Raw genomic sequence first — 14,652 nt, 5'->3', positions numbered from 1 at the left:
TGCAGATCTGCCAGGCAAGACAAAACAGGCGTCATTGCTAAACCCTGCTCTTTTTAAGAGGAACCGAGCACACCCCCGCACATCCATGAGGCACGGAGCAAATGCTGAAAAACCGCTCTGCCTCGTTTGTACACACCTCATTTCTGGAGATGGATTTAGCCAAGGGCTGGGAGGATTTCATTGTGAATGAAGAGAAGGGGGTGCTGTGGGCTCCATGGAAACCCGGCCAGCGGCTGGGATTGGCGGGGCCGTCTCCAGGCTCGGCAGCAGCCATACCGCCCAAAGTCTAAGGACGGTTAATATTTAACACGGCGCAGGGACGTGGTAAAACCTAGCAACCCCACGGCAGCGGTTATGCAATTCTCCATTAATAGCTCGGAGGGATTCAGCATCCTCTTAACCGCCCCTCCTCCACCACGTTTCCATAGATGAGGTTGGTGGGTTGTTTTTTTTTTTTTTTTTCTCTGTTCCCTGTTGCTAAACCTTAAAGTGAGAGGAAACAAAGAAATTGCTATTACATAATCTAGACTTACAGCCAAGTTGTACTCCTGCTGTTTTGGAAACATTTAGGGGGGGGCAAGTCAAAAGCTATGAGGAGCCATGTGATAGGACCCTAATTATTATTAACCCTTTCCTCCTCCTTTCCTCCTCCTTTCCTCCTCCTTTCCTCCTCCTTTCCTCCTCCTTTCCTCCTCCTTTCCTCCTCCTTTCCTCCTCCTTTCCTCCTCCTTTCCTCCTCCTTTCCTCCTCCTTTCCTCCTCCTTTCCTCCTCCTTTCCTCCTCCTTTCCTCCTCCTTTCCTCCTCCTTTCCTCCTCCTTTCCTCCTCCTTTCCTCCCATTTTTTTAATTTCCTAGTTAAATACATTCGCTTCCTCCAAGATCTGCTGGACCTCATCTCTTACTGAGCCATTAAGTAAGCAGGACCTTTAGTAGCAATAATTACACCATACAGGTCTACAAAAGGTAGGACTATGCATTGTCATGATTTTTTCATTTCATCAAGAAAATATGAGGTTCATTGAGAGTGAGGGTTTGGTTCAGGCATCACATAGTCATTGCACACTTTGCCAAGGTAAGGGTGATCCACCTCAGTCTGACATGGAGTAACCCCAGTGGTGGGCTTTCTCAGGGAGTTGCTCAGCTCTGACATGGAGCAGCCTAAAGGATGGTCATGGGCATCTCTGAGCCCTTTTGCAACACTGAGGGGTCACAATGGTTGGGCTGCCATTGGGCTTTGTATGGAGGCCAATGCCTGCTGCCCCAGATCAGTGCTCTTGCTCTGCTGTTTGTTCTCGTGTCTGATAGCAGAATGAAGCAGAAGCGGAACGATTGCAATATTTCTCAGGAGACATAGCCTGTGTTTAGATTTGGTTTTGGTTTAATGTTCCCAAACACAATTCTGAGCACCTTGAGACAGCAGTGACCTAAGGAGGGAGGTCACCTTAAAGCTTCTTGGGATCTAGCCAAAAGGTGTCTGCAGAGATATAATTTCTTTAGTCAGTGGGCTATCCTGTGTCAAATAGGGAAAATGAAAGGCCTGGTGCATCTTATCAGGGCAGACTCAGCCTTTCACAGGACAGGTATGAAACTCTGATTTAAAGCTGTGGTTTGGAACCACAGTTACTGGGAGAAAAGCTGTGTTTTAGCCAAACATCAGACAGGGTGATGCAGTGGTGTTTGGAGGACCACAGTCATTTCTAGTTCTCCTACAGAATGCTCCACCACAGGAAGTTGGAGCTCTGCATTTCCCATTAGCAAGTATCTTCCTGTGCCTCAGTTATCTGAGTGCAAGGTGGAATCAGTATTTCCTTTTTTCTTAGGGTTGTTGTGAGGATTCACACTAGCCTGTGAGCTACTTTGTGTATAATAACATCTGAAGTTCCCACAGAACAGTTTAAAATATTTCCAAAACCCAATCCTCAACTCCCAAGGATTACTCAGCTGCTCTTTTCATGTTGCTTTGTGTTTTTCCTGCAGGGAAGAGGGGTATTCTCTTAACTGCTGAGCCAAAATTCTTGGAAAGGTCTTGGAACAAGACAATATATGTTGTCTAGACCTTTTTTCTTTTTTCTGTGTTAGTTAGCTAACCACCCTAGGAAAACAAGCCATAAATCAATCAAAAACCTAATGCATAGTTTGCCAATCTGAAAAACAGACTCTGCTCCAGGACTGCAACCACAGCTTGATAAAACAATGGGGAGCAAGGAAAAAAAACAATCCCACCCTACATTTTGTAATTCAGTAGGGCTGCAGGGTCATCAGACAAGGAACAATCCCTCACAAACTTCACCATCACCTTAAGTTCATGGTTTCCTCCTGAACAGTATGGTAGAGAGGAGTCTGGTTCCCAGCTGCAGACAGTTTGCAGCCTCCAGCTCAGCTGGAGAGAATTAGGGCAGCTCAGACTTCTCCTATAAAGGGACTGAGGGTCACTAGCAGAGAGCTTTTCCACTTTTAGTCTGTCGGTAGAATTAGGGTACTTCTAGCTTTTGCTTTTAGGGATATTAAGGCACACTGTATGAGCTAGGTGGGTTTTGATGGCAGTTTGGGTGAGATTAACACACACTGTGCTGCTAAGGCTCCTGGCTCCCAGCATGTCCTAGGGAGTCTTCAGTAATTCCAGCAGCAGCACCGCTGCCCAGAGTGGTAATGGAGAGGAAGGTTGTGAGGAAGGGATGTGTCTGTGTGAGGGCCTCGGGGAGGGTATGAAATAACACAGTATCTTATGCTGAGAACTAGCTTTAAGCAGTCTGAGTGTTGGTGCCACAGGGCAGTCTGCTGTTTTCCTGCACCCTTGAATGAAGAACTGTCCAACATGGACATGAAATGGAGGAGGAAGAACCAGAGTGACAATGCTCTTCAGAGACACAACATGCTCTTTTGGCAAACAGGTAAACTTTTAATCTTCTAGATCCTCTGTGACACCCAAAGCATTTTCATGAGCAATGCAGCAATGGGGTGGAAAAAAAAATGTCATTTACAAATGCAACTGTGTGCTCAGGGAGGTTAATGTGTCAAACTGGGACTAGTCTTCAGAATAAAAACCTGTCTCAAAAGACCAGAAAGGAGGAAAAATAAAGAAACCCAATGAGGTTGCAAACTCAATCTGAATGTAAGGGCAATAATCACAAAGCCTCGCAGGAAAGCAGCAGGAGACTCATTAACAGTTCGCAGTCCCTAATGGGTGACTAACAAAGTTTGCTGCAAAGAAGTGCTAGTACTGCTTCAGGACTTCTGAGCTTTTAATCAGGGATCACAGGTCCTCGTAAATCAAGATGAGAGCAGTGCAAGCTGTGGGATACCTGTTCCAGATCAGCCCAGCTGGAAATAAAGCCAACAAGCTCCCCAGACTTAAGGGCTGTGGGGGCTGTCTGGAGGAAGTGGTTTTAAGTTAATGCTGCAGCCTGCCGCATGGAGTCCTTGTCCTTTCATTATGTAGGCAGAAGAAACACACCCTTCTCCCCTCCCCGCCCCCCCTGCACTACATCTAACCCTCAGTGCCCTGCATTTCAAACACCGTTTTTTGTGCTTAATTACTGAAGGCCTTGAGCAAACCATGTCATTGGTGATGACAATGGATAGAAGTGGTTGCAGGGCAGTAGAAGTGAAGGGGAAATTAAGCTATCTAGCACCTGGGTGGGAGATGTGTGCTCAGGTCAAGGCAAGGATTCTTTTTCTTTTTTTTTTTTTTTTTTTCTTTCTTTCTTTTTAATTAAACTGGAGAAAATCTGAGGGAATAAGTGTGAAGGCACCTTCATCTGGCCTGCCAGGTCCCCTTGCTACCCCTGTCTGCTGCAAGAAAAACAGAAGGGATGAGTGTGCAGAGTCTGATTCCTATGTAAGGACTTAGGGCAGGACCTGCTCTGGAGCTGCAAAGCAGCCAGATGCTGGCACTCAGCCAGTTTTGTGTCGTTTCTGCAGTGCTCTCCAAATGTGCTATTGTTATTTTGGCTTCGTGCATCTCTTTCCCCCTTTCTGGCCTAATTGCTGTGGATTCTTGACTTTTGATTAATCAAACAATTAAATTGGTTATTACACTGGAACTTGATTTGCATGTGACCGGTGAAGAGATTTATATTTCTCCTGTTGGGGTTAATAGTTGGAAATAATCTTTCAACTGTTTCTGCAAATGCAGCTTGCTTTGTCCCTTCCTGTGAGTTACCTACTCTGTGGTACTAAACCCTAGTGACTTGCCCGGGCATCTCAGGATTTTTCGTGCTGGCTTTACGATGGGATGGTGGAAAGATTTTTACGTGGTGGGTGAGGTTGGAGATAAAGCGTGAGGAATGCTGCACTGCTAGGATGAAGTTATTTCCCACTCCTTAGTCTATGCACACTTGCAGACCTTCTTAAAAATAAGGGAGGAGCAGTCTTAACTCGTGAACACAGGAATGAGATTCCTCCTCCCATCAAGGAGTAAAGTGCCTTGACCACATCAAAGCGTGGAAACATAAGTACTTGGCCGGTTGTGCTCATTATTCCCCATGGAAGTGGTGACGCCAGCCTGAGAGCAAGCTGTAATGACCTGACATTTTTTAACTCTCTTTTGGAGTTAGTGCTCTGCACAAAGACCAGGGATCTTGTTTTGCAATACACTAGAGCACAGCATTGCCTTACCTTGCTAGGGTGTGGGGAAGGCCCCTTTCTGCTTGGTAGGATAAGAAGACTAGATGAAAAATGCATGCATTACTCAGCTTAAAACTTGGTGAACAACTGTTGCTTTTAGTGTGCTCTGAGAGGTTGTATTCCCATTTCATGTCATCCTAGATCACACTTCAGATGAGAGGGTGATGTTCCCAAAATCAGGCACCTGAAAGCTTTTTTAGCCTCTTCCAGTGGTGGGTCTTTTAAGACACAAAGCTGTAAGATGGAAAGGAAGAGCTAGAGGTCAGTTAAGACTTTCCATAGCAGAGGTGCTACAGTCCAGCACTTGACAGAGACTGAAAGATGTCTCCTTAAGTGGAAGCAGAACAGGACCACTGTATTCCCGGTCTCTTCAACGGCTTCCCTGGGCAACCTGTTCTAGTGAGGGTAGTGAGACACTGGAACAGGTTGCCCAGGGAAGCTGTGGATGCTGCACCCCTGGAAGGGCTTAAGGTCATCCAACCTGACCTTGAGTGGAAGGTGTCCTTGCTCATGGCAGAGATTTTTTAACTAGATTATATTTAAGGGCAGGGATTTTTTTAACTAGATGGTATTTAAGGTCCCTTCCAACTCAAATCATTCTATGACTCTTCCTCAAGTTCCCAGCTAGTCCAATAACTATTTAGACTTAAACGTTCCTCGTAGAATAGAACAGTAGTGAAGCCTTTGAAGCCGGTGTGTGGTTAATTTTGGATGTTGCTTTGAGATCTGATGTGCTGTACAGAAAAACAAAAATCAGTGATTGGGTTGGCATGGAGGCTGATTGCAGCCCCACTTGGGACTAGAAAATGTACCTCTTCCATAGGTGAGCATAAAGATATCACACCAGGTCATTCCCAAAACCAGTTTATATCCTGTCTTAATTCAATAGCTAGTGTTGGGTAGCTTGGGGAAGAGTATTAGGATAAGGCAAAAATGGTCAGGTAGCATCGTCTCAGCTGCCAACAATCTGTGACATTTGGTTTTAATTGTCCACAGTGAACCTTTCTTTAGGAAGCCTCCAGCTTTTTGAGTTTGTGTTTATTTCTGGTATCCACAACATCCTGTGGCAATCACAGATGGGTTAGGAGGCATTAATGCACATGAATAGAGATGTAGGCCAATGATGTTTTAGTAACATTGAGCAAGTTCTTTCAAATAATTTTCCAGACATCAAATGGTATCTGGCCAGACTCCAAAACAAATAAATGATGCTGATGTTCAGAAAGGAAATGCTGTTGTCCTTAAATAGTCAAGCATTGTTCTCAGACTTCCTGCAATAATCTTTGCCTTTTTACCCCCAAAACATTCCTGACTCTCTGGGTCCTGAGACTTCTCTGATGTCTGCTTGCTGTGTATTTGTAGCATGTCTTTTTTTTTCTTGTTTGACCAATTCTGTGCCTAGTACACAGCTTATATCTGCTGGTGGCATTGGAGGGTATGGAGTGGGTATTCTGTGCAATCTGCTGGATAAATATCCATGTGGTGATATCTGTCTATGAAGCTTGTGATTGCCAGTTTGGGTGGTGCTACTGGCAGGCATGAACTAGAGAGAAGCTCACCCAGAGATGCAGCACATGGACAATGTAGGCTGATGTCAGCAGTGGATGATGAGGGCATTTGGGGGCTTTGCTGTTTAGTCAATGGTACCCAAGCATGCACAGCAGCTCATACAGGCAACACCAACTTCTGGGAAAGTAATGGTGACAAAACCCTGAGAAGGAAAAGTGTAACTGAGACAGCAGAGTATCCTAGAAACACATGGAGTTGTGTCCAGCATGGCTGAGTGTGGAGGCATTGGCTGAAGGGGATCCAAAACAGCTGCTCAGAAGCTTTAGAGCAATATAAAACAGGGAAGGATGTGGGGAGGATGGGGCTGGTAGCTCTTGAGCCTCATAGAAAGCTATTGCCAGCAATGTGGGAAGCTGAGCTATGGCAGGAGGTACCATCATGGGAGATGATGATCTGGGACCCTGCCAGAGTGAACATCCAACACCATGGCAGCGGCTGTGTGCCAAAAGTGTCAGTTGTTCTCTAGAGCTGGATGTGAGAGAGGAGAAAAAACCTTTAGCCCTTAGGGCATGAGTCCTCATGGGAGGAGGGTAGTTTGTTTATTTATTACTCCAAGGTCTGATCACAAATATACCACAGATAATCACAGTTTAGGAGCTTGCAGGCATAAAGTAAAACGAGCGGGAATCCTGCATTCCACCCTGCCATCTGCATTTTTCTCCTGGGAATTCTTTTCCTCAATTATCCTCTTCCCATCTAGCTCTCACCCTTCTGTAAATTAGTGATTGGCATGAAAAGGGGATGTGACAGACATATCCCCATCAACAGCTGCTGATGACTCAACTTTAAAATTCTCCTCCTCATATTAAAGAGGCTGTGATGTGACATGGAGGTGGAGATCCTTTTCCCAGCATTGGGGCATTAAACCTGCAAGAAGTAGGTGTTAGGAGTAGCCCAGGACTTCAATGTCATCTTGTGGAACTTGATCCCTTGATGAAGTGGAGTTGATTCTCCATTTCATTGTTGCTGAGGAGTAGCGGCCCAGGGCTTTTCTGTTGTAAGATGGCAGCAGCTTCCCCTGGCACTCCTCCCGCAGTCTGCGACAGACACACTGGGACATCCTCACTTGGAGTTCATTGACATGGTCCTGTGCTCCTGCAGTGGTGGATGGTTGTGTGTTACTGACAAATTGAAGCATCTGCTACCAAAAAGTATCACAGGAACTGGAAGCTAATTTGACATCCTTGCTGATGGGTTGTCCAATCCAAGCAGTTACTTGTGTTATGCTTACAAACACGCCATGACCTACGAATGCTTCAGTAATGGGTTTGAGCCAGGAACGAGTTGTGCTTCACTGGAGTAATTATTTATTCACTTAGTCAGGACTGATGGTTTTGCTCAGCTGGGAGCTCTGCATAATTAAAACCATGGTCCCTGCCCCAAGAGGTTTCCAGTCTGAAAGATGAAGCAAAAGCTGGGCCAAGAGTTGGGGGAATCCCATGCACTCCTATTATATGCTCAGAAAATTACATTTTTCTAAAAGACTCTGAGCTCCTTGTATACAAGAGAAGGCTCAGGCTGTGTGAGGCTGCTGGGTGTGTTTAATACAGATTTCTGTTTGTATGGCTGCAGCACCTAACGAGGTGGCTGCTGCGGGTCAGAGGTCCTCCCGAAAGCTGTAAGATGAATACAAATGTGAAAAAAAACAGCAAAACAACCCCCCAAAAAACCCCAAACAAACAAAACCAAATGAAAGCAAAAAACCCCAACAACCAAAACCCAAAACACCTAACCCTGAAGCTATGCTCAGTGTAACCTGAGAACAAACATTGCCCAAAACAGAGCTGCCCCTCTTAGACCCAACCTAGGCAAGTGTGGGAGCAGCCTGTGCTGTTCACCCTGCAGACTTCATGCACCAGACAGAGCTGCACTGATCAAAGAGACCTGGTCTAAGGCAACCCCTGATATACAGCTGCTCTGCAGCTGCTGAGACATTGCCTCTTCCTCTTCCCAGACCTGAAGAGCTTGTGTGTCTGAAAGCTTGGCTGGTTTGTGTGTTGTGTTTTGTTTTTTTTTTTTAACTAATTATATAATTTGGCTTAATAAAAGCTATTACCTCTCCATACAAATCCTGTGTCTCTTTGAATAGGTTGGCACATTTCCTAATAGAACCAGAAACTGCTCCTTAAACAGAAGTTTGGCCATTATTGTTATTAAAATAGGAAAGGAAATGGAGGCTCCTTCACAACAAAGTGATATTTATTGCTCAGTTTAATTGCTTCATGTAAAGTGCATGACTGGGGATTTCAAGGGGCTGATTTGCAGTTTGGTCACCCTTTGAAACAAAGCCACACATTGTGAAATTGCATGTTGAAACTCGAGGACTGAAGTGGCTGAGGCGGGTGGGAGAGGAATAGCTAAGCCTTAGCTAAGTCTGACATGAGCCTGTGTAGTTCTGCTGGGAAAAATTCATCCCGGAAACACACAGTGTTGGGATCACCTTGTCCAGACCCACACCCTCAGGCAGGATTGGAGATGCTGGTGCAGGATGCCCGGAGGCTGGCTCAGACTCTTCCTACACAGCTGAAATTTGCAGGTGGAGGATGTGGCTGTGGAGGGGACCAGATGAATGATGGCATGTGTTGTCTGGGCAAGCACCCTCAGGGGAGTGAGGCAGGTAGGAAAGTTGAGCAGGGGGATGCAAATAAAAGTGATGCCAGCCCCAGACGTCTGGGCATAGGTGTGAGCAGGTGCTAGGTGAAAATCTGTCCCGGTAGATCCCTGGGTCTTGTGCCATGAGCACTGCAAAATCTCCCCCAGCCCCAAGCATGGCCATGGTTGCCTGCAGGGTCTCAGCTAAGATGTGTTGCTAGTGCCATGGTCCTGTCCTTGTTTTAAAGGGCAATAAGTGTAGTGCAAAATGTGTTGAGCCTGACACATAGGTTAAACTAATTTCCCTAGCCCCACTGCTTTCCAGACAGCTATCAGGTACCACCCCTGCTCCCAGTATTCTCCCACCAGCAAGAGCCCCCCGCTACCTCCTTGGCTAGGTCCTAGCCACTTCATAGCTCAGGCTTTGGGACACACATACAGGTTTCACAGCCTTAATACAAATAAAGAATAGTTCAAACAAGTAGTTTTTTGCCCAGCCCTCCCCAGTGAGTGCTGAACCAAACATTTCCCATGAGTGATTCAGCAGAGTTGGGGGGAGTGGGAGCTGCCCTGTTCTGAGGTCTGTCAACAGGCAGTAAATCCAGAATGATGGCAATGAAGTAATTTTTTGCATGCCTGGAAAGCTGCTTTTATCACTGGTAATACTCACAGCATGACTTCAGAGAGTGGGAGGTTTGACTCTCAGGCACAGCAGCTCCTGCCCTTGGAAATGGGGAATTCACCTTCATCCACCCCAGGAGCTGGTGGGCCACCCCATGTCCACATTGGTGACCAGCAAAGTTTCTTCAAAAATCTGAAGTCCTATCCTTCAAACCAAAACCAGTCCAAAGTTCTTTTCCTGTGTATGAGCGTGAGCATTTTCCCTAAAGCCACTGGATATCTGCCGTGCTGGGGCTTCCAGGTACAGCTCCTCTGCAGCCAGGCAGATGGGACCCAGGGCTTTCTGACAGTGGTGTGGTCTGCCCTAAGTGGCATCTTGCTTTTTATAATGTGACTACAAAGCTCTGAGCTATTCCCATAGCACTCTCTGTAATCAGCCTTGGTATGTTGAAAGGCATATTTGTCATGTCTCAGCCAGTCTCTTGGAGAAACAGTCACAGGTCAGGTTAGTTACCTAATTTATATGTCAGGGGCTGCAGGAATGAATCAACAGCTTTTTTTTTTTTTTTTTTTGTATTTTTCCAGACTCTAGATTAATACTCCCAGTGTGTTGAACCCTAGGAGTTCCCTTGGTTTTGTGATCATTTTGCAATCCCTCCTTATTTGGCTGGTGTTACAGCAACTCAAGCAGAAAAATGTGCTACCGGCACAGAGAGCCAACTGCAGATGACTCTCTTCAGAGCAGCTCACTTGCATGCAGCACACTGGTGCAAGAACACCCATGCACACCTTGGTGTGAGTTAAGCCCACCAGTGACAGGTCCCAGGCCCTACTCTGGGCTATCAACCCAAAGGCTAGACAGCAGCCACATGTAGAACCCCTATTCCAAGAAGATACAGATGTGCTGGAATGTGTCCAGAGAAGGGCCACAAGGATGATCGGAGGGCTGGAGCACCTCTCCTATGAGGACAGACTGTGAGAGTTGGCATTGTTGTTTAGTGAAGAGAAGGCTCCAAGGAGACCTTATTGTGGCCTTCCAATACCTGAAAGGAGCCTATAAGAAAGTTGGTGAGGGACTTTTTTTAGGGTGTCAGGTAGTGATAGGACTGGGGGAAATGGATCTAAGCTAAAGGAGGGGAGATTTAGGTTAGATGTTAGGAAGAAGTTCTTCCCCATGAGGGTGGTGAGACACTGGAACAGGTTGCCCAGGAAGGTGGTGGAAGCCCCATCCCTGGACGTTTTTAAGGCCAGGCTGGATGTGGCTCTGGGCAACCTGATCTAGTGTGAGGTGTCCCTGCCCATGGCAGGGGGCTTGGAACTAGATAATCCTTGGGGTCCCTTCCAACCCTGGCAGTTTTGTGATTCTGTGATATGTGCCTGTGTGGAGAGACAGGATGGCTGCTTAGTCCTTCTCCATAACCCCAGCTATAGAGCAGGTATTGCTGCAGGGGCAGAAACAGCGAAGTGCGACTCTGTAAGCTTGATCTGCTCTTACACACATAAATGTGTACATACCATGGTGCAGCTCCTTCAGTGCAAATGTAATTTGTGTGCATGCAAAAGATGAGACTGTTTTACCCGTGGTAAACACAACTTGCCAGATCTGGACCACCCTAACTGTCAATTAGAGCTCCCAGGGGATGACTGAAATGAAAGGAGAAAACCAGCAAGTGCCACTTCCAGCACCAGCTGTCCCCAGCACTGCTACATGGATATTCCCACTGGGACCCTACACAATCCCATCTGAGAGGTTTCAGGCAGACCTTTTTCAGCATGCAAATCTGTGTGTGTTTATTTCCAGCTATATGTGTTAGGGAAGATGGACAGGAAAATTCCTGATGCTTGCAAGCGGTATCTGAAATGAGGAGCGGTAGGCTGGGCAATTCCCTAAACTGTGAGAGCTGTTTGTAACCACTGTGCTGCTGGGCAAAGCAGGTGCAGGAGGAGCCAGGCTGAAGGATGCCCTCACTGCAGCCTGTGAAGCACAGAGCAAACACCTCCATGCTCTCCAGGCTTTAAAAAGGTTTTAGAGGCTCAGGAGTGTGGGGCTGACCTAGAGTTTAGCTGGTATCTCTGCTGTCTGGGTAGTTTACAGGGGAAGTTTAACTTCAGGTGTGAGGAGGGGAGGCAGGGCAGGGCTGTGGCTGCTTCTGAACACAAACCACTGTGTCCCTAAAAGAGGAAACACAGAGTAGAAGTCAAAGATGTTTTACAAAGTTCCTGTCTACTCCATGCTGGGGGAGTGGAGGGAAGTGGAGGCTAAAACGTGGCAAGAAGTGAGCTGTGCCCTCATGGGGCCGTGGGAAATGTGGCCAGGTGGAGAGGAAAGGAATAAATCCCAAGAGGCACAGCTTGCTATCACAGGGAAATGCAGAGGAGCAAATTACGAGCTTGGGGTTTTTTTGCAAGATGAAAGATTAGCCATTAGCTGTCTCTGGAAAATCCTTCCAAAGCTTTTGTGCAGCAGTTTCTCTGCAGAAGAGTTCTCCTAGCACCCCAGGCATCACGGGTGGTGGCAAGGGAACGCCCCACGGCAGGGGATGGAGAGGTTTGAACTTGAACTCATTTATTTAGATTTGACTTTTCTCTTGCTGGATTCCCTGGACATAGCCCAAACCTCAAAAGTAAGTTGTAGCCAAATATTTTTGAAGTTGGTAATGAGACACCAAAGCCCCACTTAAAAAAAGAGCCCTGTCTGAAATTCCCTTGCATGCAGGGCCAATGCTTCATGGGCACAGCACAACCAGTCTTGGGGGTCCTGGCGCTGCCGGCCAACCTGTGCTGCACATCTTCCTCTTAGATCTCACAAACATGACTGAGCACAGCCAGGCACCCCAAAAGTGATCCAATCTCTCACTATTTCCCCTGCAAAACAAACATTTGAATGTTTCTGTCGTCGTCCACCCACTGCTCAGGGTTAATTGCCACAGATCATGTCTCTCCCCACCCTAGATTCCTACTTGGCTGCTGAAGTCTCCCACTTTCCAGCAGCCTAAATCCATGGTATGACCTGCAAAGCCTCTTTGAGGGTGAAGCAGTGGGCTGGCCCACATGAGTTCTTGCTTATGGGCTGCACATGGACACTGCCCATGGAATTGGCAGAGGCTGGCAGGACCTACTAGACCCTGTTCAGGCAGATGAACCTAGCCTAATCCACCTGGTCTGCTATGCTCTCTGATCAGGGTCTGGCCCTACACTGTTTTCTCTGCATGATACTGGTTTTGTGCTAGGCTTCCTTGCTGGAATATTTTTTGCATTGTGTTTGAATGAAACAGCAAAACACTGTGATAGTAAAGATAAATGTTTTGAGACCTACAGGCTCTTGGCAATGCAAAAGCAGCATTACGAAAGTCTGCAGCCTCACTGGGAAAACAGTCACTGATGAATTTGATGCCCCCCTTCAGCAAAGGAAAGGGTTAATTGCTTTGGTTTCCCCTGATACTTTTGGCTAATGTCAGTCAGGTCTGGAAGGATAAGAATAAAATATGTTTGAAACCTCTGGCTCTTCAAAAAAGCATATGTTTTAATTAAATCAAGAACTAGCTGGTTAATCATCACAAGGACTAATGGTCTGATTAGCAGGAAATGCCTGCTGAAAAATAGACCATGTCATAGGCTGGGCTGGAGGGAAAGCCACGGACTAGGGCTGGGGGAGCAGCCATTGGTTTGCAAAGGGTATCCAGCCTTCATCCAAAGACTCCCAAGGGGCAAAACACATCCTCGATCCCAAGATGTGCCCTTCAGGGGTCCTCAGATGGAGCTGACCTCTCATGCCCCCAGTCTATCCCTACCTAGGGCCCAGCTGTGGAAACCCTCTTCAGGGAGCATCACAGGGGTCCAGGGGATGCCAGGGGGACAAATAAAACCTCTCATCTCAATTACCTTTGATAGGGGGAGTAAAAGGATGGAGGAGACAGGATTGCAAAATCAATTTGAAATTTGTGTCAAGCAAAAAAAAAAAAAAGATAAAGAAAATAAAATGACAACAACAAACCCCAGCACCCAAGAAATAAACTTTTACAATTAAAAAAATCAATGGAGAAATGTCCTTCTGGCTGCCCTTCCCCCACTGTGCAAAGCACAGGCTTCCTTCTGATTAAAGCTCAGCCTGGAGCAGTTTCTGTGGCAGAAGGCCAGAAGAAAGCTTAAGGTGCTCCCTGCAGTATAAGGTGAAGCTGTTTACTCAGCCTTCCCCAGCAGCATCCTTTTGTTTGCCCCGGCTGCACCCAGCCATGTCGCAGCTCTGGTTTGCACTGGTTTACAGCGCCCAATCAGCAAAGCAAGCCGGGCTTTGGGTTCACATGTGCTCACTGGCAGATGATCCTTTGGGGTTTTGTTTTGCTTACAGCTGCCTCTGACAGGTTTTCACTTAAAACATGAAATAAAATGTAAAATGAGAGGGAAAAGGTCCAGGAGTAAGTCCTACCCCATGGCTGAGGAGATGTGGTTGGGATGCTCCCTCTGAGCAATGCCCACACACAGGGGCTTGCCCACAGCCCTGCTCTTTGGGACCAAACTCTGCAGAACTTTGTGTGCAGTGGCCTCCAACATCTTTGCTTTCCCCAAGTGTCAGTAAGCGCCCATTATGGTCCTGCTGCTCCCTGTAGATTTGCTTGGTCCTACAGCATAGGCACCCCAAGAAATACCTGCAGAAGAAGAGTTCACACCCTATAAACAGGCATGAGGCATTGTTGACATAGTGATCAGGGGATGACCAGGAAAGGAGTGCTGCTCATCATCAAGGGTTTGTTCCAGAAACCAAGACCAGCCTGGGCAACCCATGCAGAGACCTGTCCCAACCACTGGTGTTGAAGCTAGCCTCTCTGCTCAAACCCTTCTTTTATGTAAGAGGATGTCCTGGAACAAGGTGGTAGGTCTGATGCCCACCAGAAACGCTTTATCCTACTGAGGGAAGCACTGGAGAACCTCATCCCCAAACTACATGGGCCCCTCTCCAAAGATAACTCAGCTGCAGTTGTGGGGGAAGGCTCATCCATGGCTGCATGGCATTGCAGCTGCCTCCCTAAGCAGCCCCCATGACCTGCAAGGAGAGCATCTCCAGTTTGCTCACCTGTTGTACAGCTCTCACCCTGGGTTGGTAGTTCACAAATGTTTATTGGCACCTCTTTGTGCTCCTGTCATGGTGTGGTAGTTTCATAGTCCATCAGCTCATAAAGCAGGACAGGCAGTTTGTGGCTGTTTGGAGAAGAGACCTAAACTCGGGCAGCACGCAGCACAGGTGTA

The 14,652-nt window shown here is 46.9% G+C and overlaps 1 long non-coding RNA gene across 4 annotated transcripts in view; it reads left to right on the top strand.

The window, feature by feature from the left end:
- Positions 1-14,652, top strand: part of LOC137444409 (uncharacterized) — a 107,653-nt gene that overhangs the window by 51,461 nt on the left and 41,540 nt on the right. The window contains exon 1 of one of the 4 annotated variants that reach the window (XR_010988158.1): positions 2,325-2,891. The exons of the other annotated variants lie outside the window; for them this stretch is intronic. This is a non-coding gene — a long non-coding RNA (uncharacterized lncRNA). Of the gene's footprint in view, positions 1-2,324; positions 2,892-14,652 lie in introns of those variants that run through there. 4 annotated transcript variants of the gene reach the window in all.

The sequence above is a fragment of the Melanerpes formicivorus genome, unplaced genomic scaffold (assembly GCF_026170545.1).
Source record: "Melanerpes formicivorus ecotype bairdi unplaced genomic scaffold, bMelFor1.0.p_v2 SCAF_12, whole genome shotgun sequence".
Classification (NCBI taxonomy): Eukaryota; Metazoa; Chordata; class Aves; order Piciformes; family Picidae; genus Melanerpes; species Melanerpes formicivorus.
The sequence above is the reverse complement of the archived record's forward strand: the minus strand, read 5'-3'. Positions and strand labels throughout refer to the sequence as shown.